This window comes from Phalacrocorax carbo, chromosome 8 (genome assembly GCF_963921805.1).
Source record: "Phalacrocorax carbo chromosome 8, bPhaCar2.1, whole genome shotgun sequence".
NCBI lineage: Eukaryota > Metazoa > Chordata > Aves > Suliformes > Phalacrocoracidae > Phalacrocorax > Phalacrocorax carbo.
Genome location: NC_087520.1, coordinates 40,192,699 through 40,217,181, shown reverse-complemented (window position 1 = coordinate 40,217,181; position 24,483 = coordinate 40,192,699). Strand labels below are relative to the sequence as shown.

Genomic DNA, 24,483 nt, shown 5'->3' with positions numbered 1-24,483 from the left:
TGGGATACTGTTGTAGTAGTTTCTGCGCAAGACAGAAGAGTAGCCTGAGCATTTAAAGAAACTTTGCTTAACAACAGTAACAACACCAAAACTGATCATAGCTGTTAGAGAACTCTTTGCACCATTATATTTCAAAACAAATTGCAAAGGACTTTGCCGAGGGAGAGGACTGAGGTGTGACGTTGAGAGATGGCCAGGATACTGCCAACAGAGCAGTGAGAGTACTGAAATGGAAACTGGACTTTTGTGCCTGATCTACTCAATGGGAAGCGTGTCTCAAATTAATTTACGCTTGAAGAACTTGCGGTGTGCTACCCGTCAGATTCTTTCTTTACCAACATGTATTACCATGTTTGAATTGAGCATGTTGTAAAACTTGAGAAGGGGATTGCAGTTCAAGTTTTACATGAAAGCGGTCAGCTGAAATAGAGGGGTACAGGATTTTCTGAGAGCCTTTGCTAAATGTTTGTTTGTACTGTATTTTAAACTGCATTATTGGAAATCTTACTAACAGTGGGCTTTGCCTCCTCCGTAACTTTCCATGTGTTTCAGAAAGAGTTGAATTATGCTGCCACTTACCAAGAAGAAAAAACCAGCATAAGAGCATTAGTTTAATGGACATGCCTTGGATTTACACTGCCATCCTGAAGGCAGAATTGTCCCCTGTGGATGTAGAAGTATCACAGTAACTCTCCCCAGGTAATATTCAAGTCTTATTTTTCCTGAGTGCAGTGTCTCATTGTAATGTCTTCTACAGATCGATCCACTGTGTAAATGACACGTTTTTAAAAAAATGGGTGAATGCCTACTTAGTTCACACATAGCCCACAAAGGTTTTGAAGGTTTGATTTACTCTGTTGAGTAAATAACTATAAATAAAACAGACTATTAAAAAATCTTTAAATGTGCATTATGCCATCAAACTATGCTGTTTGGAAAGAGCTGTGGTGTTTGGGAAAAATTATACATGTTTTTAACAACTGTCCAAATACGTATTTACACATACTTTAAGATGTACGCAAAGCTCTCCATGGCAACTCTTGGGCCCCAACAAGCTTTATTAATCATTCTTTGAATATAGTCTTTTTAGTAGCTTAAACACTACAAGTAGAGAGGAGGCAGCTGATCATAGGGAGAAATGCTGATTTCAAGGGAGCAGGAATATGAAGATGTCTTTGAACTTGAAGGTCAGGACATGTAAAGTCACTGGCAACTTACTTCTCCCACAGCCATCAGTAGCAAATGGCAAAATATTGATATGGGATGTATGGAATATACCTGTGTGGTGAGCGGACAGGTATTTGTAGACCATGTAGGCTTTTAGTGGCTGGTTGTTGAGCCAGGTGAGTAAAGAAACATTTCTCTTGCTGAGAACTCTCCTAGGTCAGTTCCAGCTGGAATTTGCAATAAGGCTATTATCACTGAAGGTTTGGGTTTGGGTTTTTTTTTCTTTCTCCATTACTTGTATGTAATCTATGACCTGCAGATATTTTGGGATTCTGGATTCTGTAGACTCAGAGTATTAGAGGCATTCAGTGTCCTAATTCCTGTTCAGTACATGAGGACCAGAATTTGCGGGCTGCTTCTGGCTTTGTCATTTAACACGGGTATAGTATGATACTTGAAAGACAAAATTTCTTCAGATAAGAAACTTCAGAGCAGGGACCTTACTTTCAGCTTGCCTGTGATGTTATCAAGCTATAATCCTTGTTAAGTAAGGATTAATGTTCAAACATGATCAGGCTGGTAAAATGTCTTTTTGGCTGCAGGGGAGATCTGGCAGAATCTCCCTCTGCCTGACTTTGGATCATTTTATAGACCTCATTTACATAAGCCACTTTACCTGTGAGTGGGGTGGGGGTTTGCCTATGGGATCATCGGCTTCTCCCACTACCACTGAGGAACATGAGACACCATCTTGGACTGAGATCTCACCTGTGTCCAAGAATAATGCCCTACAAAAGCATCTTTTAGTTGTAAAGTTCTGGAACTAAGTTTTCTCACTTTGTATCAGCTGGAAAGTTGTTTTGGATTTCACGAGCTTGTTTCATCACATGCTAGAAAGCTCCTGGGTTAAGAAGACTTGTCTTAAGCAATCCTCTTAGTGTTCCTGTGAGAGGTGGTTATATTTTAAATACGTAAGTCAATCTGTTGTCCATCTCTCATGGGCAACTTGATCGGGCCCCATGGGGCAAAGTTAATAGAATCTTGTAATATCTAAAAAGCCCCTTTACAAGCAGCAGCGTTTACTTTTTGGTCGTGCTGCTTATTTGCTAATTCCCATCTCCTTGCAAAACTTCCTAGGTAGTCCTCTGGCACTCTGATTTCTTTATCTGACTTGTTAGGAGTGAACATGGCCCTTAAGGACTCCTTTATTTTTGGACAGTTGTCAATTTTACCAATTAAAAGAAAGTCTTTGGATAGTTATCAGAAGCTGGAGCTGAAAACATGTTTGCAATTACTGATGACATAGCTGTTTCTATTGGTGCTCTCTCTTTTAATTCCAAAAAGTGATATTTTTTTTGGCAGTAGATATGAGAAAATATGTCACTGTGTATAATTACAAAATGCTGTTCATTTCTGTCTTGTAACTGTGGGGGGTTAGTTGGTACAATACATTTGGTTCATTCTTGCCTCACTCAACTGCATGACACACACTTAAGTGTATTATTAATTATCATGTTGATATTCATTACCATGTTAATTTCCATGGGACCATATAATTCTGCATGCCTCCAAATGGATGTGCAAGTGTATATGCAAGCATCAAAAAATCCACCGAATGATTTCCTAGGACTTTCTACTAAGCCTTAAATAAAAGCAAGTTCTGTACATTTTCCTCCAGGAGGCCTGGGTTTTTTCACAGATTTTAACCCACCATGATATTTGCTGCAAAACAAGATTCATCCCTGTGAATGGGCTTTGCACAAAGCTGCTTCAGATTTTCCTTGTGCTTTCAACCAGATTCTCAATACAAATCTGCAGTACTAGCTTTACTTTAATTTCCAAGGTTGCATCTGCCATTTAATCGGAGCAATCTGACTGTACAGCGCACTGAAGAAACTGCATAGTATTCCTAGTGGCTTGGATTTTTCACTTGATATATAACAAATATATGAATAATGGCTCTATAAGTATCTGTGATTTTTTCAGTAGATGGCAGATTGTTTTGCAAGAGAAAATTCTATTGGAAACAGCAAATCTGTGGGAAAGAGACCCTCGATTTAAATGCCTGTTGCCCAGGGATTGAAAAGAAAAGGCTTGATACAAATATTTTGGGCTCAACCTCCTGTAAGCACAGGCAATCCTTACCTGACGCCAAGTGCAGTCAGTGGGAACTTTTCATTGTTTTTGAATGTGTATCAGACTTTTAGTGCATGTGTCTGCATGAAAGAGAGAAGGCACTTAATACCCAAAGTGCTGTATTTTTTCTAGAAAGCAGGCCTGTCTGACTCAAACTCTTCCATTTCTGAAAACACCTTAGGTTCTGAGGGACTGCACCTGCTGCAGTTTGCAGGTGGTTGGGTTCTTTTCTCTAATCCTGGTGAAGTTTTAAAAGGTTTCACATCCATTCATTATCCACTTTTATTTCCTTCCTCTTAGAGAACGCGCAGCGTTCAGGGAAGAGGGAGGGTGGCTTTAGCTTCTTGCCTCAGCTGGTGGGTTGTCACTCCAGAGCAGGCGTAAGGGCGATGCCATGAAACCAGGGTGGGGTCACAGCGCTGAAAATCCTAGCGTAGTTGCAAGAATGGCTCCCTGCCAAAGTCCCTGTAGAGCAATGTATTTCAAGGTCAGGTATGCTCTACAGTCATCTCAAAACAGGCATGTAAATAAATTGTCTGGGCTTAGCTCTGCTGTCATTGACCTTTTTCCCCAAGTAAATGCCAGGGCTGCCGTGGAGAAAATTCCACGGACTAAGAAGCCCCACACCTGAACAGACTTAGAGCTACTCTTTTCAGCTGGGGTTTAGTAGTCTTGGTTCTAGGTGGCAGCAGAGCCCTTCTCAAACCTTCTGAGTTATGTGGGGTACACCTACCCTCTGCAATTAAATACAGAGCTACTGGAGTTATTTCTAGATAGGCTGGCTCTGGAAGCAGTGCGGCTGCATCAGCCTGTTTAGAAAGCACAGCTAGGAAAGCAGGGGCATTGCTGCACCGACAGGCCCCTGCTGCTTCTGGGGTGTGAGCTGGTGTCTGTGCAAGGCTGTGGAGACACATCTGCTTGTTCAGAGATACCTTGGTTATTTGTGCAGAAGTTGCATATTGTTTTGTGCTTCAGCTTCGCTTGCTAGGGCAGGAGTCTTCTGCACTGTGTCTTTCTGTCTGCTAATAGTGTAAGCAGTTTCAGGCATAGATGAACTCTTACCAAGCGTTTGTGTATTGCCTGTGACAGTGAGCTCTGCTCTTGTAAGAGACACCAGCATGCTGCATCATCATCATCATCATCATTATTATAATTATTTATTTATTTATTTATTTATTTTGGTCTAGGTTGTATTCAGAAATCATAAGGCTTAATTTATGATATCAGACCTATTTGAAGTGTCAGGTCTAAATTAATATATTGATGCTATCATGTTAGGAAGGCTATTTTGAACTTCTTTTTTTAAGCAGAAATTAACATTTTATCTGAAAACAGTAATGGGAAGAAAATTGTATGGCCCACCAAGGTATATCATTTAGAACTGGTGATAGAATAATTGTTTGCCATCAAGCAAACCAAAGAAGAATCCATAATAAAATTTTGCAAGTTAGCTGCCACCAAGAATAAACTCAAGAGCACTATATGAAATGAATTGGCTGTTTTAACTGAATCTTCTCTCAGGACAATAACTCTAATGTAGAGCCAAGGTCTGAGGAGGTCACCTGCAGAAAACCCTCCTGGGGCATTTCAGAGGAGAAAGGAAATATTCTTCTCCCTGTCAGGTTCACTTCGTGTCCTAATACATCTGAGGATGTGCATTGAAAACGTAATACGCAGCCACCATTCTGAATCGGGGTTTAGATAACAAGGGTCATTAAGAAATCTCTAAGGATGACAAACTTAACCCTGTATGAACTTAAGGATCATACCCTGCTACTAATGCAAAGAGTAAATCTGGTTGATTGTAAATGTGACTGAACTAAAATGTCACTTACCATTAGAATCAATTTCAGTGGGGGTTTAAAATTACAATGTTTCTCTAAAAATGTATGTGAAAGATCATAACTGGTGTCTACTGAACATAGCCTATAGTGATCTTTTCCAGTACTATATGAGAGAACCTCTGGGTTTGCTATTAATGAAATGTTTGCCATAGGTAAGACTGTGTTTGCAGGAGTGGGGTGCGGTAATTCAGTGTAGGATCAGAAATTAAAATACGCATTGAGAAATCTCAATGTTTGTCATCACAAGAATGTTTCTAACTCCACAGCTTCTGCTAAGGCCCTTCGGGTAAACCAGGGTGTATCGTGACTCTTCCTGAGTACAAAGGATGATGTATGCTTTCCGAAGAATGCGCAATACTCCTGGTTATGACTAATCATAGATATTGCTTTGTTTTCAGCACACTGCCTCAGAGCTGGGTGCACTAGGGTGAGGTGCTCCAAACATGTTTTCGGGGATTCCCGTGTTAGCTGTGTGCAATATACAGTGGAGAGGGTTTGAAGTTGCCCTGCCAGTGACAGTGTGAAAGATTCCTGGCTGTTGGCGGTGTGAAAATCATGCCCTGAGCATTCTTAGACCTCTGTAAATGGCCCAGTTTAAGTCTGCCTGTATCAAGCATGGAGGCCACTTCAACTCCCCTTGCCCAAATCCCCACGCTCCATCCTACAGGCATGCCTTTGAGCCTCGAGCCTCAGCACATGTAGATTTTTATAGCTCCATTAACTGGAATGTCATCAATTTGAACAATTACAAATTACAACGATATTAAAATACCCAAGCAGCACTTGCCAGAAGTCAGCAAGGACAGGAATTATCACATTCTTTGCTCTCCAGTCATGCTGGGGCTCCTCGGTTGGTTCCTGTGCCCCGTGTCTTGCATCAGGGAGCCGGGTTATCAAAGATCTGATTTGCATTTTTGCTTCCTTGAACTCCTAAAAGTTGCTCATAGTGGTGAAGGAGCTTGTCTAAGTGTATAGTTTTCAGTATATTGTGTTTACTTAAGGGGATTTAGGTTCTTACAGAAAACGCTGTGTAGATACAGACTAACTACAAGGATTATGGGTGGTTTGTTTTTTTTTTAGCTCTGCTTCTAACTCAGTTCAATTCAGTGAGGCTTTTTGGCTTGATAAGCTGTGGAAGTCTTTTGTTCATAGTAAAGAAAAAAAAAAAGATAGATCCCTTGGGTATCTTTCATGGACAAGAATGATAGAAGGAGCCTTCTTTACTTTACAGCAGATTCAATTCTTTGTGCCCATTTGTCAGTAGTGTCCATCTCTGCATCTCTGAGCTAGTGTCAGGGCGTTGCGTACAACAAAGCCATCTCCTTCCTCCTGGGATCAGGCAGAGTTCTCATCTCATCGGATTTTTTCCTGAGAAGCCTTTTCTCGTTCCTGATGATATGATGAACTGGCTTCATGGCTTTTTTTTTTTCTTTTTTTTGTCTTGGTTTGCTCACTGGACACAATTATATTAATTTTTCATGTGGTCCAAGCGGTAGTAGCTAACTGAAAGTTCTATGCCGCATGGTGTCTTTGGGATGTTAATAGACACATAATCACCAGAGAGAGGCAAAAATGGAATCCCTGTGAGGCAGGAAGCCCTGCTTTTTGGAGGAGTTGTGGTCTTGCAATAAAATACTCAGCCTAATTCTCCTCTTGGTATGATAAATCAGGAGTGATTTCCTTGGACTAAAAACGGGTCACAAAGAGATAAAACTAGTGACAGGATAATCATTGCCCTTCTCTCTTATGAACAGGCAGTTGGTTAAACTCCTTTGCTCCTCAGATAGTGTTGAATGTCATGCAAGTGATCATTCAGTCTGTGGGGAGTGGGATACAATCAGGATGCTAATGTGCTTTGAGTGCAGCTGTTTCTTCCTCGGTGTCACCGTGCTTTGACTCACCTTTGCTGTCGAAGTATTTGTTCACCACTCTTCATTTGTAACTCAAATCTATACCTACACACATTTGCAACTGAGATTTGTACAAGACAATTTTGTGCTTGAAAAGGGAGAATTACTTTACAGCTATACCCGTTGTCTGTGCAAACGTATTGATGCTTGACATCCTCGCAAGAAGTCCTTTCACTCTGTGCCTCTGGTTCTCTTTGTCAGTATGAAGCAGAACATGTATAGTTCTAAGTGCTGAAAATCAAATACTGACGTGATATATTAGCTTCTTCCCCCCCACCCCCGTGTTCTAAATATGGCTCTACTTTGAAATTAAGTGCACTACAGAATACTCGGTTGCAGCACATTGCTGGCATGCAGTTTATGAATTGTTAGTGTTTGGCAGCCCTTGGTTTTTAAATTCCTACTGATCACAGGTAGCTGGCACTAATCAGCTCCAATAGAGTTATGGTACTGTGTACCTTCTTAAATGGCTGGAGTGCAGATATACATCTAAAACCCCCATATATAATAGCCACATGCCAGAAATGCTTTACTCTGAGCAGGGTTCTTATTTTACTTTTTACATCTCTCACATTTTACATCTGGTTCAACAATTCTGAAGGAAACTACATCTGATGTGATAGCAGGAGATCTGTATCACACATCTCAAAACCTGCCAGAAATGCAATTTAAATATATTTTTGGACAGAGTAAAAAAGTATTATTGGTATCAGATGTCTGGGCAGTGAGAAGTTGAGCTCTGGCTCTGCTTGATTTTTTCTGTACAGAAGGAAATCATAACGTGAAATCCTGGTTCTGCTAAAACTAGTGAGAGCTTTGCCATTGATTTCAGCCATCAGAGTTTCACCTTGCAGCTCTAAAGTAACTGCCAAGCTCAAGGAAAACTGTGTAGCCCGGCCAGCAAAGGCAGGCCTAAATGTGGCTTTTTGCAGAGATGAGCAGTGTTTGGGCTGGTGTTTCAGTGTAAACAACTGCCACTTGTACCGTGTCACAGACTTCAGAGGGATCTTCTCCAGTATTTGTATTCACCAGAAGTTTGGGCTGGGAAGGCTGATTCTGGTGTACGTCACTTTATTCCGGTTTATTTTCATGTAGCACGTGGAGAAATATTTGAAGTTTCAGATTACCTAGTTTAAATCAGTAGGATTTTTATGCCTTGGTCATCTGAGAGTGCACATACCACCTGAACTGAGCTTCTGAAGTTTGTGGGAGTCATTCATCAGTAATGGATGGAAAATGCGACCTGCTAGCTGCGTCTGTCACAAATTAGCACCTCCTGTGGCTCGAGTCTGAAGGGGCTGTCTGCACGTCATCTGCACATGGCACTGGGTTTAGTTGCTTGGAAATAAGATAGTCTACATATTCAAGGAGTATGATTTTAAGAGTGTTGGTACTCAGGGTTTGCTCAAAAACAGACCTCACTGATCCAGGTCACTGAAACCTGCTAATAACAGCTGTCACTCAAAGCCTTGGGAACATATTCAGCCACTTCTGCATCAGTGATATGCCAAAGCACCTATGCAAGCAGCCCAAATGCGTTTCCTTCTTGTGCTGGGTATGTAAGATATGTCACTGTGCAGAGTCTGGGACTGTCTGAACAGGCAAACCAAGATTAATTTTGTAATTAGGATCATAATTGTTATTATTTTATCACTCTGGAAGCCCTAATGAAAGATGGGGGCCCCAGTGTGATAGGCTCTGTAAAAAGACAAGCCTCAGTTCTTGCTTTGAAGCACGCTACATTTTTGTCTCATTACTTCTGATCATAATCCAGCACCAAAAGAAATCAAAAGCTGTCTCTGAATTCAGTGAAAGCTGAGGGCACACGAAAGCTCTCAGGAAATGCTCGGTGTGTTGTCAGGATCAGGCCCGTAATGTGTAACTCCAGCCTAGAAAACTCATTTCCTTTGAAGCTCAGCTGAGTGTTGCTACTACACATCAGCATGTTGCACCACACAGAGTATATCAAATTTGATGTCATTTTTTTTCTTCCTTTTTCCCTGGGAACCTGTAAATATCCTTTGGTAGCAAAACCAGAGAGGAATAAATTCTCCTCGATGTATTTACAAATGTGAGAAGCTTTTCAAGTTGTATTTGCAATTCTCTTTCTTGCAAGGACCTCTATTTTCATAATCCTTCATGGAATATCATGGTTTAAAGAGCTTTCTCTCCCTGCTGTTTTTGTTAAAAGGTTTTTGGTGTGGTATTTGGAAAGTCAAATTCTGCATTTAAATGTTCTGTTTTCACAGATATAAATGAAAGAGGCCATATTTATCTTTTTTCCCTCTTCTCCCCTTTTCTGAGAACATCAAGCAATTCTACTTTTCTGCATGTGTTGTTAACTAAACCGTGAGAGCAGCTTTAATAGTAAAGCAATTGTGATTACATCTTGCTTGTAATTACATTTATTTCCTCACATATGTCCAAAAAGGCAAGCATTAGTTTGGCCTGTATAGGCATGCGCTAATGGCAGGAAAATCATCTGGCAGCTTGACAGCAAGGAAAATAGCTTACAGTCACTTAAAGTCTTTCATGTCATGGACACTTGCAAAGACTCAGGTTTTTTGCTCACATGCTTTTAAAATCAATTGCATTTTGAGAGAGGGTGAATTTGTTACGTGCTGTGGATTTGCATCTAAATAATCAAAATATGAAGAGGTACAAATGGCAAGGTATGGGTTTGTGATCACAAATATGAAAAACCCTGTGTTGGCACTCCTAAGAGACTGATCTACAAATAGGTGTGGGCCCCATGCTTTGCCGTACGTTGGATTGGCTGAAACACCTGCAGCTGTCTAGGGAAAACAAGGTGGGCCAATAAAGAGTCCCTTGTTACGGGACGGACTCTGAGACTCACCTGGATCCCACATGCCATCCATTGATTTAACTGGCTCTGTATGGCCAGGGCAGTGCAATTCAGAGTGACCTATAGGGTCAGGAGTTGTTCCTGTTAAAACAGGGCTTTGCCGGCCGCTGTATTTCTGGCACAAGATGGCCACAGTAATAAGCATTCTTTTCACCTTTTAACAAAAGTCTGCCTAGAAATTTTACAGACTGTTTTATGACGAAGCCGAAATCACATGCATATTGTCAGTAAAAAAAAAGTTTCTTATTTGAAATGATACATGTATTTTTGCTTGGAGTTTCAACCAGAAAGTTTGCAAAGATCTCCAAAAGCTGTATATAGCATTCGGCTGAGCAGCGTCTGTGGCAGACCCCGAATGCTCGCTGAGAAAAGTGAGTATATTTCACCGTTCATATAAGCCACAAACTAGGCCAATTTGCAGCAAGATCTTCTGAAATTAGGGGTACATTTGTGTCTTCAGCCTGGTCTTTTGTATTCTTCCACTGTGGCTATCAAGAATCTCAACCAACTCACTGTTTTCTCCATTGGAATAAGTGAGTGCCCAGCCAGAACAAGAAAGCTCTCGAAAGGCATGCCTTGATCCCACGTTAGATCTTTCCCAGATTTGTGGGCACACACGAGACATTTGATTGCCAGTATTCATGGTCTCTGAGTAAACAAATTACGGCCACAGCTGTAGAGATCATTACTGAAAATTTGTTCACGAGTAGGTAAATACATGAACAAATATTAATCTGCACACCCAATTCAGCAACTAATTGCACAGTCTTGCAAATGTGTCCGATTTGATGTTTTTCTTCCTTAGCTAGAGAGGAAAAGCTGCATAAATCCCATAGCCCTGTGCCGGATGATGAGACAGACAGACACACAGAGCTCGGCTGGTATAAATACACCTTGCTTCACTGACAGGGCTGGCAGTCCCTGAGTTACAGTTACCAGATGAGGAATCAGCGCACTGTTTTTTTGCTGAGTAATTAGGCTGGGCAGCCAGGGTAAAGAAACAAATACTCATACCATCAAAGCTGGTTCTGCCCTCCAGGCAGCACGGACAAAGAAACAGCAAAATAATAATAGAAGTTGTTTACTGGGTATGTTGCTGCTGTCTACAAGGGTAAGGCATTTTCTAGTTTTCTTGGGGCAATAAAGCTCCTAGCAAATTCTGGGCACACTTCTATTGGCGCATCCCTGGTCTTCTTTGTAGACATCCCTCACGATATGGGAACTCATTAAGTCTTTTAAAATGGAATTTGTGAGGGTAGCCGAGAGCCACTATAGGCCACGGGGTTTTTTTTGTTTAGTTTTGGTTTTGGCTACTTTGCAGCTTTATTGTGTTTATTGTTCCCTGTCTCTCAAATCTGCCATTGAGCTAAAAACTTTCAACAGCAAGAGCACAGAGTAACTATCTTTATAGTTACTAAACATCATTTTCCTCCCAGAGAAAGAGCTTAAGCTTTCTCCTCCAAGCATTATAAGCAACAGTAGGATTATTATTTGCCCTGGCAATTGGAGGAGGAGGCAACAGAGGAATTAGTGTGGATACAATGAGAAATTAAAGGTGTACGATCTGTGTTACGCTGCAGAAATGAGGCTTGTCTTCTGGCTAGAGTTGAGGTTAAATCACAACATCTGAGCACTAGGTGAGGAAAAGCAGAAGGTTGGACTGGAATTTTCGTCTGTTCCCCATGACAGAATTTAGGGAATGCTGAGAAATCTGGCTTTAGATCTATTTCTGGATTTATATGCTGTGTCTCTAAGAGTTATGTTAGCTTTTTCCATTCTGCCATCTGAAAATGTTAATATTTAGGGGATTTTTTTCATAAAACCAGCAACAACATGGAAAATATTAACAGGAAACATTTTAGATGCTACAGGAAATTACAGCTGTGAAGAGTGTTTCATATTGCATTAACAGAAGATTGAATGAGGCTTCTTCCCATCCAGACCTTTAAATCCATGAAGAGGAGAAACGTCTCTGACTCCACGTACCTGCTCCTAAGTGGTATGAATTCTATGAAGGATAGGTATTGTCTGCTTTGCTTTCACTGGCCAGAGAATCAGCAGATGCACTTACCTTTTAAGACAGCCGAGTTGCATAGTTCTGGGAATCCTGAATGTAGTGAACAATATGTACTAGTCACAGTTGAGAATCTGCTATCCCAGCACGAGCACTGCACTGCAAGGGGTGTTGACAGTGGGACACAAGCGTCCAGCAGGCAGTGCTTCTTTGGTCCTGCCTAGGCTTCCTGTTTTCTGAAATGGAGGATGGTCTCTCCTCTTTCCCTCGTATCAGGAAGGGCAGTCAGTATTTCAAAAGTGCTCTCATGGGACGAGAGGGCTGTAGAGCCACCCAAGACTCCAGCTCACTAGCAGCCTAGACCTGGCAAGTTCAGAGTGAGAAGGAAGCTGCCTGAACAGCCAGATGAATGAAGCTGTGATGAACTTTGTTTCATTAGCGTAAGTCTAGTCTGGTTATTTCAATATTAAATTTGCAGTTTCATAATTTATATCCCTCAAGCATTATTGTGACTCACATTGGGTGACTGTTTTACTCTCAGATCCTGCCCATGTTCCTACATATGCGGTTTATTTTCTGACTTGGTTGACCTAGAGAGAACACTGCTGCTCGATGAGTCTTTCTGTGAGAAGACGATGTACTTGCTTCATCCCAGTCAGAAGTCTCCCTAGACTTAATGCAAAGAAATAGCAACAACAACAAAAATTCAGGTTATCTTGAGGGAAATCCTCTACTTTGGAAAATGCATAAAATCAGAGATAACCTCCGCTGCCAGTGTGTCTGTCCTCGTGCCTGTGTGAGTGTAGGGAATCAACAGAAGGGTGCCTGTGAGCTCAACAGCTTTGCTTCGTTTGTATTCTTGGACCAGCCACCGCACTGGAGAAGCCTACCCTGGTAGTGTGGGGGCATGTACTGTTCTCATCAGGATCGCCTGCGCTCCCTGTATATCCACTTTCCACACCCACAGGATGGCATCAATTCTACATGTGCTCATATCCACAGAACTGCTGTGCTCTGCAGTCTGCAAGGGGCGGATATACCTGATCTGCCTCAAACTAACAAATCCCCCTGCGCTTGGAAATAAAACAAACCTCAGAAGGGGGCAAAGTTCCCTCTTCTGAGATGATCAGATGCTATAATACAGTTTCTTTTGAGGCATATTCTGTTGGGCAGACAGCTATTGATGTGGTCCCCGTTGTCACTTAGGTATTTGGTCTATTCATTATTTTCATTTATATTGTTTATGTAAAGCACCTAGAGGCCTGTGATAAGCAAATTTCACCGAATAAAATAAGCCAACTTTAGTAGGTCAATTAGCATTCTCCAAAGATCATACATTTTAGCAGGGAGTTTTGCAGTTTACCACTGTTGTCTAAGGAGAAAATAGAAAGTAGACCCCTCCCCTCTTATATGGTGTCAAATATCAACTCTAAATTAGAATGTTACTTATTCTTACTGAAACTGGGAATTCATTGTATGAGCTGAGTAATCACAATGCCGTGCTCTGATTTCATTTCTGGAGATCATCCAATGAAAACAGCCCGTTTTTACCTACTGGGAAGAAATAGGCAAATACAGTCATGTCTCTAATATGTGTACACAGTATATCAGCGCTTTCCAGGTTGCTTGCTAAATGCAGCTTAAGAATGTTCTAAGATACAGACAGGGAGATTTGTAATGAGACCTATCCAATGTATTTCTAGTGTCTGCTGTTTGCTTTACAGTTGTAAAATCAATAAAACTTTGGTGTACCAAGGAATATAGCTCAGTAACACAGCGATGCAGGCTGATGGAAGTTGTTCTGATGGTGATTTCGACACTATGAGCTTCCTTCTTTCCCTACTTACACAACTTCTAGCTGTTTGATTGGCCCCTTCCCTTCACTTGGTTGTCCTTTTTAAGGAGTCCTTTGAGATGTTTTTTTCTTCTGCTTAAGTTTTCATTGTTTCTTTCATGATGCTTCTCTGCTTGAAGCTCTTTCCTTGTTCTAGGTATCTTGACTATGATTTTTTCACTACTGAGAGTCTAACATAAAACCAATTAATTAGGTAATACTTCCCCAGAGAGACAATACAATATTTATCTTTTGTGTGCCATGCTAAAATTATGTCTTTTGTCTCAGTTTATAAGGTCAACCCGCCTAAAGCTGAGTATTTACCTTTATATCTCATCTGAGTAGGTGGTCTAATTTTTAGTCACAATTTCACTGACTTCTAGTTCTTGACTTAGAGAGACTGTTGATTTGTTTCTGGTTTGCTAATTTAGACTTAAACTTCATGTTATACTCAGCCAGACCAAGCCATATGAGCTGTCTGTCTTCATAATCTGCCTCATGTCTATTCTTCCTGGAGGCTGTATTTGTGAAGCTGACCTTCCTAGGAATCAGCCTCAGAGACTTGATTTTTTTTTTTGGCTAAGCCTGTTCTGACCAAAGGCACAGAAGGGGTGTATGGGTGGGCAGAACAGTTGGGAGAGAACAGGGCATAGTAGGATCGCTGCTGTCTGGACTCCTGTGTTCAAGGTTCAGGATCCTGGGTAAATTCCACATAGACACAGAAGTGAAGTGGGGGACGAACTGTGTTAGGGTACGATCAAATTTGTATGCTGGAGTTCAGAGGTTTAGACTCTAGAATTATTGGAGGTTTGCCTTAGAGGTTTCGGTGTAACTGGTTAGCTGGTCTGCATGTTAGAGACGTTTATCTTAACTCTGGCCTGAAAGGTATTTAGGTTTCTGGCTGCATTTAATGTTGGTGTCTTCAGTGATGATGCAAAAATTAATTTTTAATGAATTGGTGAAATTAGCACAGCTCTTGTTTGTCAGAATAGAAAAACAAGCTGATGGAAGGAAAGCGACTCTTAAAGATGTCCAGAATGACTCTATTTACGTGGCAATGTGAAACATTATTTTTTTTCCAAGAAATAAGGGACATAAATACCTAAAGCAGTTCTCACCCCAGCAAAACCATTTCATTATTTTCCCTTGGTCACTGATGTTGTTCATCAGTGTAGTCACACGGTGACTATTTCCCTAAACCAGAACTTTTCCATTACAGTCATGGATATTTCTGCTTCCTACCTCATTTGTTCACCAGTCATGCAAAAGGCATCATATACTACATTGCGATCCAAATATTCCATCTCTAGTGAGAATACATAAATTGTTTTGATTTGTGATTGATTTAGACTCTGAAAGCTTGTCCTTTGCTTATGCCATGGAAATCATCCTTACAGATATTGCATGCTACATACAGGTTGGAAGGTCAACTTTGGTGGTGGCTTCAGAACTTAATGATTCTCATCAGTACTGAGAACCAAACCAAGAAAATCAGATATGTATCAACCAGCTCCAGCCTAACATCATCAGCTACACCCAACTGCTAATACCATATTGATAGACTTTTAATCCTGGAAAGTAAAATATCCAAGTCAAAACAAAACTGAGAACCAACTACTACCCTAAATCTAGTGAGGTTTTATCTAATTTTTTTTTCCTGGGATATAATAAATTAAACATAGTATGAAATGCAAAAAGGTTACATTGAGACATATAATATTTGAAGGTTTAATTCATTTTTCTAGTGTATAAGACACAAGGCTATTAAATTTTTAAAGCAGTGATCTCCTGAAGTCCCTACTTTATGAGGGCTTTCTTCATAAAGATAAATGGTTTCCTTGCCAAATCAAATGCAGATTTGAAACAAATTAAGTTAATGTTCAACGGTACAAGGTAGAATGGATGGGGGAACTGTTTTATTTTGCATTGTAATAACCATATACACCTAAATCAATAGCTGTGGAAAAAAAAGGCAATAATATCACGTAACTGCAGGAAATGAAATATAGTGAGATGAAGGGGGGAGCGGGTAGCAGAATGAAAGGATTTGTATTGGAATAATGACATTTCATTAAAAAGGGAAGGAGTGCTATTGAATATAAGTCCATACCAGTAAATTCTATTTCTTATAATAACACTTGAGATGAGTTAAAGTTGCCCAAGTATTGTGATAAAGCATCTTGCTGGATTCCTTTCTTATATTACGCTGTAATTTTATGTTAAAAGAAAAATTTGAAATGTTAAAGAGGCAGTGCATGTTTTCTAAAGTGCTTTCTATTTCTTCTAATGTTTCATTTAACTTGTTATATTATCCTGTGCCTCTGCAGTCTGAGCAGGAGGAAGTTTATCAGTTTCGTTCTTCTGTAAGCTCGTATTAAAGAAACAAAACAAAATGTGAATCTGGCAGCGGTGAAAGGTATTGCATTGAGGGTGCTGGGGATTAAAGCCCTCTTTTTATCTGCAGCACAGGCTCAGGCTGGTGAGTAACAATGCAGACTGATAGCGGGATGAATCCGTCCTCTCTGCAATACAGAGGATCAGATTCTCAGCTGGTGTAAATCAGCAGCATCCAGTGACGATACACTGGTTAACGCTACTGAAGAAGACCAGCTGCAGTCTTTTTCAAAGTATCTTAGAAAGGAATCCTGGTTCCCTTGGGGTCAATGGCAAAAATCCCATTGATTTCAATAAGATAGGGATTTTAACCTTGGTTTTTCTGTGCGTCACCCCTGAAGTCTCCCTGAAAGACTCACAAAGTAGAAAGGAAAATGTTCCATGTGCTTTGCTTCAGTCGTTTCTCTCAGTTGCTTTGTTCTTCTCAGGTTGCCCACAAAGGGACCAGTCCCACTGACCGGGCAACCGAGAGACTCATGTGACTGCTAGAAATTAAAATGATACCATACCATTTATGGCCCATGTGTCAGATCAAGAGGAGCTCATTAGAGGGGCAAACTCATTTTGTTCTTTTGCATGAAGAGTATCTGCTGAAACAGGAACATGAGTGTTGGTGTGTGGGCATCTTGGTCGAACCTCTGCCAAGTGATCATCTGGAAAATCACTTGTATTAAGAGGTGTGTAGATTTGCAAAGTAAGTAAGATTGACAGTGTCGTAATACCTTTATATCAGTGATACAAACATTTTGCAACATGGACATCAGACAGCTATCTCAAAGTTTCTCTCTATCATTCCTCGTATAGTGTGTGCAGACGACATGAAAAGGTTATTATCCCTTTCAGCAGTTTTTGGACCCTCTCTTCTTTTACAAAAGGTGTGATAAAAATGCCATGACAGCACAGTCTATACGATATAGCAGTAGAGCTAGACCTGTATTTGTATATTAATGAAGAGAGGTTTTGGAACTTCAGTGTGGTTTAATGAATTTCTCACTGTTGGGTACAGATTAAAGAAGGGCCCATCACTCTCATGCAATAATACCAAGGCTTCTGTTTCCTGCGGTGTAATTCTGGCAATTACAGAAATCAAGCAATGCTTTACTTAGATTTCCTGGACTAATTATGCAAAATTGCTGTGGTCAGAAATGCATGAGAATTCAGAGGACATTTGGATAAAACTTGGCTTGTCATTTAGGGCCTTAGAAATTGTTGCATCTTGTCTCCCCATCATAGAAGTGGTGTTTTTGTGCAGAGCTTGTGACTTAAATTCTTCTGAGCAGACACCTGAACAGTCCCTTGTGCACAGTTAAAGGATGAAACTTGTCCATACGTACACAGCTCTGCATCATCGTGTCCCCGGTACAATTTGCATCCGTGCTTGTTCCTACTCACACCCAAATGTGCAACCAGTGAGCCACCCCTTTCTGTTGAGCCAGTCGGGGGCTTGCTTTGAATTATTTTTATAGTCATAATGAGCCATGGGCTTGACTTACTGGTTCATTTGTTTTAATAAGGATGGGTCAAGCTTTCTCAAGCAAATTTCAGACCTCATTCAGTTTGAGGAGTCTCATACCTAAGAGCACTCTAAAAACGTACATGACTGTACTTGAGGTGGTCTCAGTTCCCTGGCTTGCTTCAAAATAAGATCCAAAGAGGAGCTTGCTGAAGCAAATAAACTTTTTAGAACTGTGCATTGTGAAATCGGTACCCATCTCTATCAGCAGGAATTGATACTGTATCGCTGAATGATCCAGGGTTCATCTGGATCCAGATGAACATACCTGAGCACACCACGGACTGCAATTTTCATGCAAAAAGTATCTGTTGCAGGAACATTATTTATAATCTCTCCTTTTGTAAGTTCATCAGCTAAGGTGTCTCTAGATTTCTGCCAAGGGGCCAGGGGTGACTGATAGCATCTAAGGATTTGGCTGTCTCCCACTCAGGAAATGAGTGAAGTGGGTGCTCAGTGGAATTAAATATTTTCATAAAAATAAAAAAAAAGACAACCAAATATATCCAGGCTCTCATGTAAAATGCCACAGGGAGTTTGATTTTAGAATATGTACAACTAATCAACCTCTGATTTGTGCACTGCTATCACATTTTCTGGTCTCTGTTTCTTCTGGATGGGACACTTGGGACGTGATCCTTTCAAATTGCCTTTTAATTTTACTCCCCGTGAAATTAATTATTGACAAGTCCTAGAATCTGAGCCACTCTAGCCAACTGTTCGTGGATTTGTCGTGTACGCTTACCAGTAAAATTCGCAAGTCACCCTGTACTATAAATTGTGTGAGTCAATTGGAGAACAGAAACAGTACTGCACAGTTTATCTAAATAATAAACACAGTTTTAATGGTAAACATTCACTCTCAACTTCCCAGGAACATTCTGTAGCATAAAAAAATTTACTGCAGAAATTCTCAGATAGTGGTTTTAGAAAATGGTTAAATATAAGAATTTCACTGGGTTGCAAGAACAGTAAAAAAAAAAGATGAAATATATTGAATAAAGATTTTATTGTGAGTTATTTGCTCAGCTCTGTAGCAGCATCAATTTTTTCTCCCTATATAAAAATAATGAAGTCAATAAATGTGTTTAGGTGACCTCTGAGACTTACAAAAAGGATGTTATGAGATGGGTGAATACTGGATACAGTATTTCATTCAGATGCCGAACAGCTGTTGCGGTAGACAATGCCGGCATCCTATTTTTCACCATTGATGCTAATGTAAATTGGGTTTTGATTGTATATATATTCTATCATATTGCTGGAATGTGAAAAAGACTACTAGCCTGTCAACCCTTCTGTCCCACCTGTTTATGCAACATTCCAGTGTGTAATTGCCAGTGGTAAATCAGGAAGCCTGGTGACCAGTATGAGAGCCTGCGCACCAATGTGCCCAGCCACTGCCGACAGCCAGCCTGGTGGCTGAACTTGGCTGCCGCCTCTTTCTAAAACCCATTGGGCCACATTGTCGTCCTGATGATTTCAATGGGCATGCGACAGACGTATAAATAGTTACCTGGGTTTTGGTTTTTTTTCCCTGGAAATGTATATTTTATTCAAATGCATTTGTGAACATCTGGATCGATCCTGACCCTGTCACCATGGTCCGTTAATTGTTCCATCTCCTTTCAAACGAGCAATCCCAGCTTGCTGCACGTCACGTCCGATACTAGCAAAGATTTGTTGTGGCACTGAATTGCTTGTGTATATTACAGGAAGTCTCCCGTGATTCACAAAACACTAGGGGATGATGCTGTGTGCCTTCCTTAGGTGTGTGGTGCTCCTGTGAAGGTCTCTGCCCTGCTGCCTGTCTTGTCCTCAGTGCTAACTGTTCACAGAAAGGAGAAAAATGCCTTTCGAGGAAATACAGAAGTTAGCACATTCGGACTAATTCTTATGCAGATTAATATTTATACCGGTTGTGCATTTTTCCTTTGCAGGATGATGAAAAACAGAGGAATTGTGCGTTAACAATTAACAGTATGATGAGAGTTCTGTGTGAGCTTAACCGCATTTTCCATGTATTTTCTGTGAGTTCAGTATTTATTTTCTTTTCAGTGTGACAGCTGTTCAAAAGGAGGTGCACACCTTGTCAATTACTGAGTGACCTCCTTTGTAAATCGACTGAGAGTGCGTGATTTGCCCTCGAGCATCTTTTTTAAGTAATTAGTGTAAATCAGTCAATAGATCTGTGTTAACAACACCTTAAAAATTGCAGTAGTTTGGAAAATGTTGCACTCTATTATATGTTATCTCTTTTAAGTGCCATTAGTTTAAAATGTGAGAAAATGGTCCATTTTTAAAAATAGATCAGCAGTACTTTGATTGAGCAGCTTTTGATTTAGAGGGCTTTATGCATTTATTCAGTAGACAGTCGACACTGTACCTGCAGTTTTCCACTTATTTAAAAAGTACTTCCAAGGTATTGCTCTACAAACTGCTCACACTGAAGACAGGGATATAGAAGGATCCTTTTGACTTGCGTACGTGTGACCCCTTCCAGAACGAAGTCGCCCACACTTGGGATGTTCTGGCAGCTCCATGATATTTTCTCTATACGCTGATCCTCTGCAGTTGCTGAGCTGTGGGTGGCGGCGACCCAAGACTCTCTTCTTAGCATGGGAAGCAAGGGAAGGATGCTGGCTGTAGGCAAGGAATTGAGCTGAAGAAGGTGTTGGCCTCAGAGGGTGTTTGCTTGGGGGTGAGGGATTTGTTAGTCACAAGGCAAGTTCCAACGTCCATTTTAGCACGTTAGTGAGTCACTCGTGACTGTCAGACTCCAGTGGCTGTTTAGCTTCTTGGGTGCAGTTCTTTCATCCACAGTTCATGGATGCTTTTTTGCCTGAACCAGTTCTTTGCTCCGTACTGAATTCTTGCTCGTGGAGTCCAGCCTTTTTTTTTTTCCCCCAAGTGGGAGACAGATATCATTTCAGTCTCTGCCGTTGTCAGATTTTGTGGGTTTGCAACTCTGTGTTCTGTTTATTCAGAGGAAGTCTGCCCTTCAAAACCGCAGGGAGACTGACTCCAGTGAGGCTGACTGCCATGAGAAGTGCTCTCGGAAGTACATCTAGGAGCCTTCACTGCTTCATATTCATATACTAGAGTCCTCTTATTTGTTACTTGTATGAATAATTAAATTTTTTTTTTAGTAGTTTAGACAATTTAATAAAAACTGAAAATACCCCTAGATCCTGAATAGGTACCAGTTTTGAAAATGCTGACCACTGTAGGTCCATCATCCCCGAGATGAACCTTGCCTGCCTTTCTAGCTGTGCGCAGAAAACAAGCTGTTCAGAGGAAAAAAGCCAGGGATTATTTTTTTTAAAAGAACTGTAATTAAGCAATCATAACAGCCCTTTAAATAAATACAGCTTGCATTTACATTTTAGCATGCACTTCTGGTGTTTGTTTAACTTTATTTCTTTTTCACCCCATTTTAACATAATAGAAAGTCTGCAGCAGGCTTTCTGAATGCTTCCACTCCTCCAGCCTGTCACAGCCTTTGTGATGTTCAGCGGAGCCCTCCAGACTCAAGCTGGCAGGATGCCTAACGTTGTCACCCGCCCAGGAGAAGTGCGTTTAAACTGAAAAGCCAACCGTTTAGAAAGATGCATTGTTTTTGCCCACCCCCAGATCCGGATCTTTTAAAGCAATTAAAACTTATTTGTGATCCGAAATAATGTATGTTCATCTCAGGCCTCAGCTGTATAAAGTTCAGCGTTCCCTGGAGTCAGAGATCTGGGCTGGTTTTTCAGAAGAGCTCAGCATGCACCAACTCTTGTTGAGCACAACGGGGGTGCTTTTCAAGATTGAATGCCTTTGAAAATCTGATCATGTCACTTTATTTATTTATGTAGATTTGTGTATGCACAAATGTATACAACATGCCCAGAAACGAGCACGCACACATACATGACAGCTCTAGGGTCTGGATTTTCAAAGGAGCCTAAGAGAATTCACTGAGAGATGGGTGCCTAATTAAAATTCATATCCTTCCTGCCTTTGGCATAACTTAAACCTACAGCTAAATTAATACCAAAACATGACTAAAGGGCAGGAGGATAATTCAGTAAAACCCACAAGAAGCAAGCCAGGCAAATTAGCCTTCCTTTCACCAGCCTTACATTTTCCCACTTCTTATTTTCAGAGATGGAAGGAGGATGACAAATGAATGCCAGATCTCTTTAAAACACTGCCCTTAGGTCGGATGCTTTAGATTGTCTGGGGTCAGGACCTATCTCTACTTACATGTTTATATTTATAGCAAAGGTGTCTGATTTTTGTTGAGACTTCACTGTACTGTTGCACTAGTATATCAAAACTATAGCCAGAGCACGTTTGGGTACTTGTAAAATCATACTGTATGCTGTAAAATCAGAGCAGAAACAGTGCATCTTCCCCCTTCAATATACTGCAAAACAAACAACTAAACAAACCCCTTGGTTTAGGATTCCCCGGAATCTTGTTCCTTATCTACATGTACAAAAAGAAAATCCTGCATCCTGGAAGATGATTTACCCAAGCGGTTGTTTCTATGACAGTGCACAATGCAGTTGACATTCCAGCCTTGGTCCCAGGAGGGAGGAGGGCACCCGAGTTCAGTGCCTAGGATCTCTGCTTTATCTAATGCATATGCTCTAGACAGCCCACCAGAGTAGAAAATGGAATACATTCATAAGAAAGGCTTTTACACCACCATGAATCTTTTCTGCCCAGGATATATCCTCAACGGGTAGTTTGGAGAAAGTATAGAAGATGATAATTTTTGTTCTCTCAAGACTTCTGTGGGGAGGAAGGGATTTGAACAGCACTCTTTCCTAGACTGGGTGAGAGCCAAGTTAGTTTGTAAACCTAGAACAGAATCGCTTCTGCAGCCACTGAATTTTAAAAGAAAGTGGCTGCAAATGCATTTTGCAAGAGGTGCAATCGCTCTCTTTCTGTTTTCCTTAGAAAAGGCTGAGAGGATTGGGCCTCTAAGGAATGTACAAGAAGATTTTTAATTCATGTGCCCTGCTCAGATTTAGTAAGAAACCGGTACCAAATCAGTCCTCCTGAGCTGGTGCATGGGTATGCAGAATCAGGAGTTGCCGTATGGGGTGATGCACGCGGGTGGGTGCGTGTTTGGTACCTCTGACCAGATGTATATGACCCCTGGAAGGGGGTGAGGGCCTGACTCACAGTTTTGCACTTTCCCTCATGACTTGTGCTTGAGTCGTATTTAACCCAGGGCACTGAGCCCTGACGGAGAGCCATTCGAAACCGTTAGGGCCAAATGTTTTCTTCCCTGTTTGTCAGTGTCAATCTGTGCTTTCCTCTGTGAGCTGCTCTTTATGGAGGTAAAAAGAATGAATGCAAACCACGTTCTTTTCCAGAACTGGTCAGGTTTGCTGCAGTTCTCTCACTTGTGCTCTTGGATGGTACTGACAGTGGAGAATGGACTTTTAATTAAAGGGAAAAAAGGTATTAACAAATACCTTACATCAAAGCAACTGGTCGCTAACCTAACTAGCCTAGGATGCTTGCCCCTGCTAGGCTCCTGGACAAACACACTTCACCACTGTGATCTTAAGAGGCTGAAGTATCTTTCAGACAAGCTCATTCCTTAGACTTAATTAAAACCTAGTTCACTCCTTTATTCAATTTATGAGGCCTAGCCAGTAGGATTAAGCGATTACAGGCAAAAAGCCCCATTTGTGAAACACTCATAAGCTCAAGCTGCTAGACTGCTCAGTTGTACTCCATTAAATTAATAAGGAATGAATAGACTGATCCATTATGAATAAAGCTGTGGGGAGCCTCAGCATTGCCTCAGACTCTCTGCACACTCCTTAGAGAACATTTGTGCAAAATGATTATGTTCATATTCATTCAATTGGAATTCTATAAAAGTGGAATGCATAAATTACTCTAAAGATGGGGAGTTTATCTTAAACATTAACTATGTGTGTGAATTAATAAGACTATTATAAAACCATTAGCATTCAGTGTATTTACCTATGTATGCTGCATACCTAAACTAGATTCAAGAATTGTTCCTAATTGCTATTCTTGTTGTGTGATCAAGCTGTGGTGTATTTTCCCTTGTAGTCATAATATTTATGAATTACAGTTTTTACTGTTAAAAACTCTGAATCCTCCTTTTCCCCCCAGCTTTACATTTGCTCCTGTAATTTTTCAGAATATAGTAAAATGCTGGGCCATTAACATATTGGGAAGTGAAAGATCAACAGATGCTTACAGATGTGTTCAAATAAAACATCGAATAGCACCTGCAAGTACACATGCTGTCAACCAAACCTTTATCTTTTGTAGAGTATTAGACGAGGAAGGATGGCAGCAACTCCTGGGAGAGTCTCCCCTGAATCTACTGCTGTTCTGCAGGACCCACAGAATCCCAGTTTCAAAATACGGAGGGGTGCAGAATTCATCCACCGGCCTTTGCCATGTTGTGAATATGCACAGTCTGTTTCTTCTGGAAGAACTCCAAGTGACTGAAAGGTAAAAAAAGAAAAACCCAAACCCCAAAATGAACACCAAAAATGAAACGAGGGGGTGAGTTGGTGGAAAAAAAAAAAAGGCAGTTTGTAGAGGACTCGGCAAACAAGGAGTTAAAATCAACTAACACAAGTTAGTTGATGGGGTTATGAAAGCAAGTGCTCAAGCAGTGAGTAGTGGGGGTATGAGAGGGGCTCAGGGCTGAGCTGCCAGGGCATGCACCTCGAGCAGGCGACTTTTCCTCCTGCCCTGCTTCTCCCTTTCTGTCCTTCGACACTTTCTGACAGAGACCGGAGTAGCAGACCCTGTG

General features: G+C 40.9%; 1 long non-coding RNA gene across 1 annotated transcript in view; it reads left to right on the top strand.

The window, feature by feature from the left end:
• The first annotated feature begins 557 nt into the window (after positions 1–557).
• The window catches only part of LOC135314801 (uncharacterized), a 223,270-nt gene continuing 199,344 nt past the window's right edge, over positions 558–24,483 (top strand). Inside the window, exons 1-2 of the long non-coding RNA XR_010374296.1 lie at positions 558–699; positions 23,991–24,176. This is a non-coding gene — a long non-coding RNA (uncharacterized LOC135314801). The remainder of the gene's footprint in view (positions 700–23,990; positions 24,177–24,483) is intronic.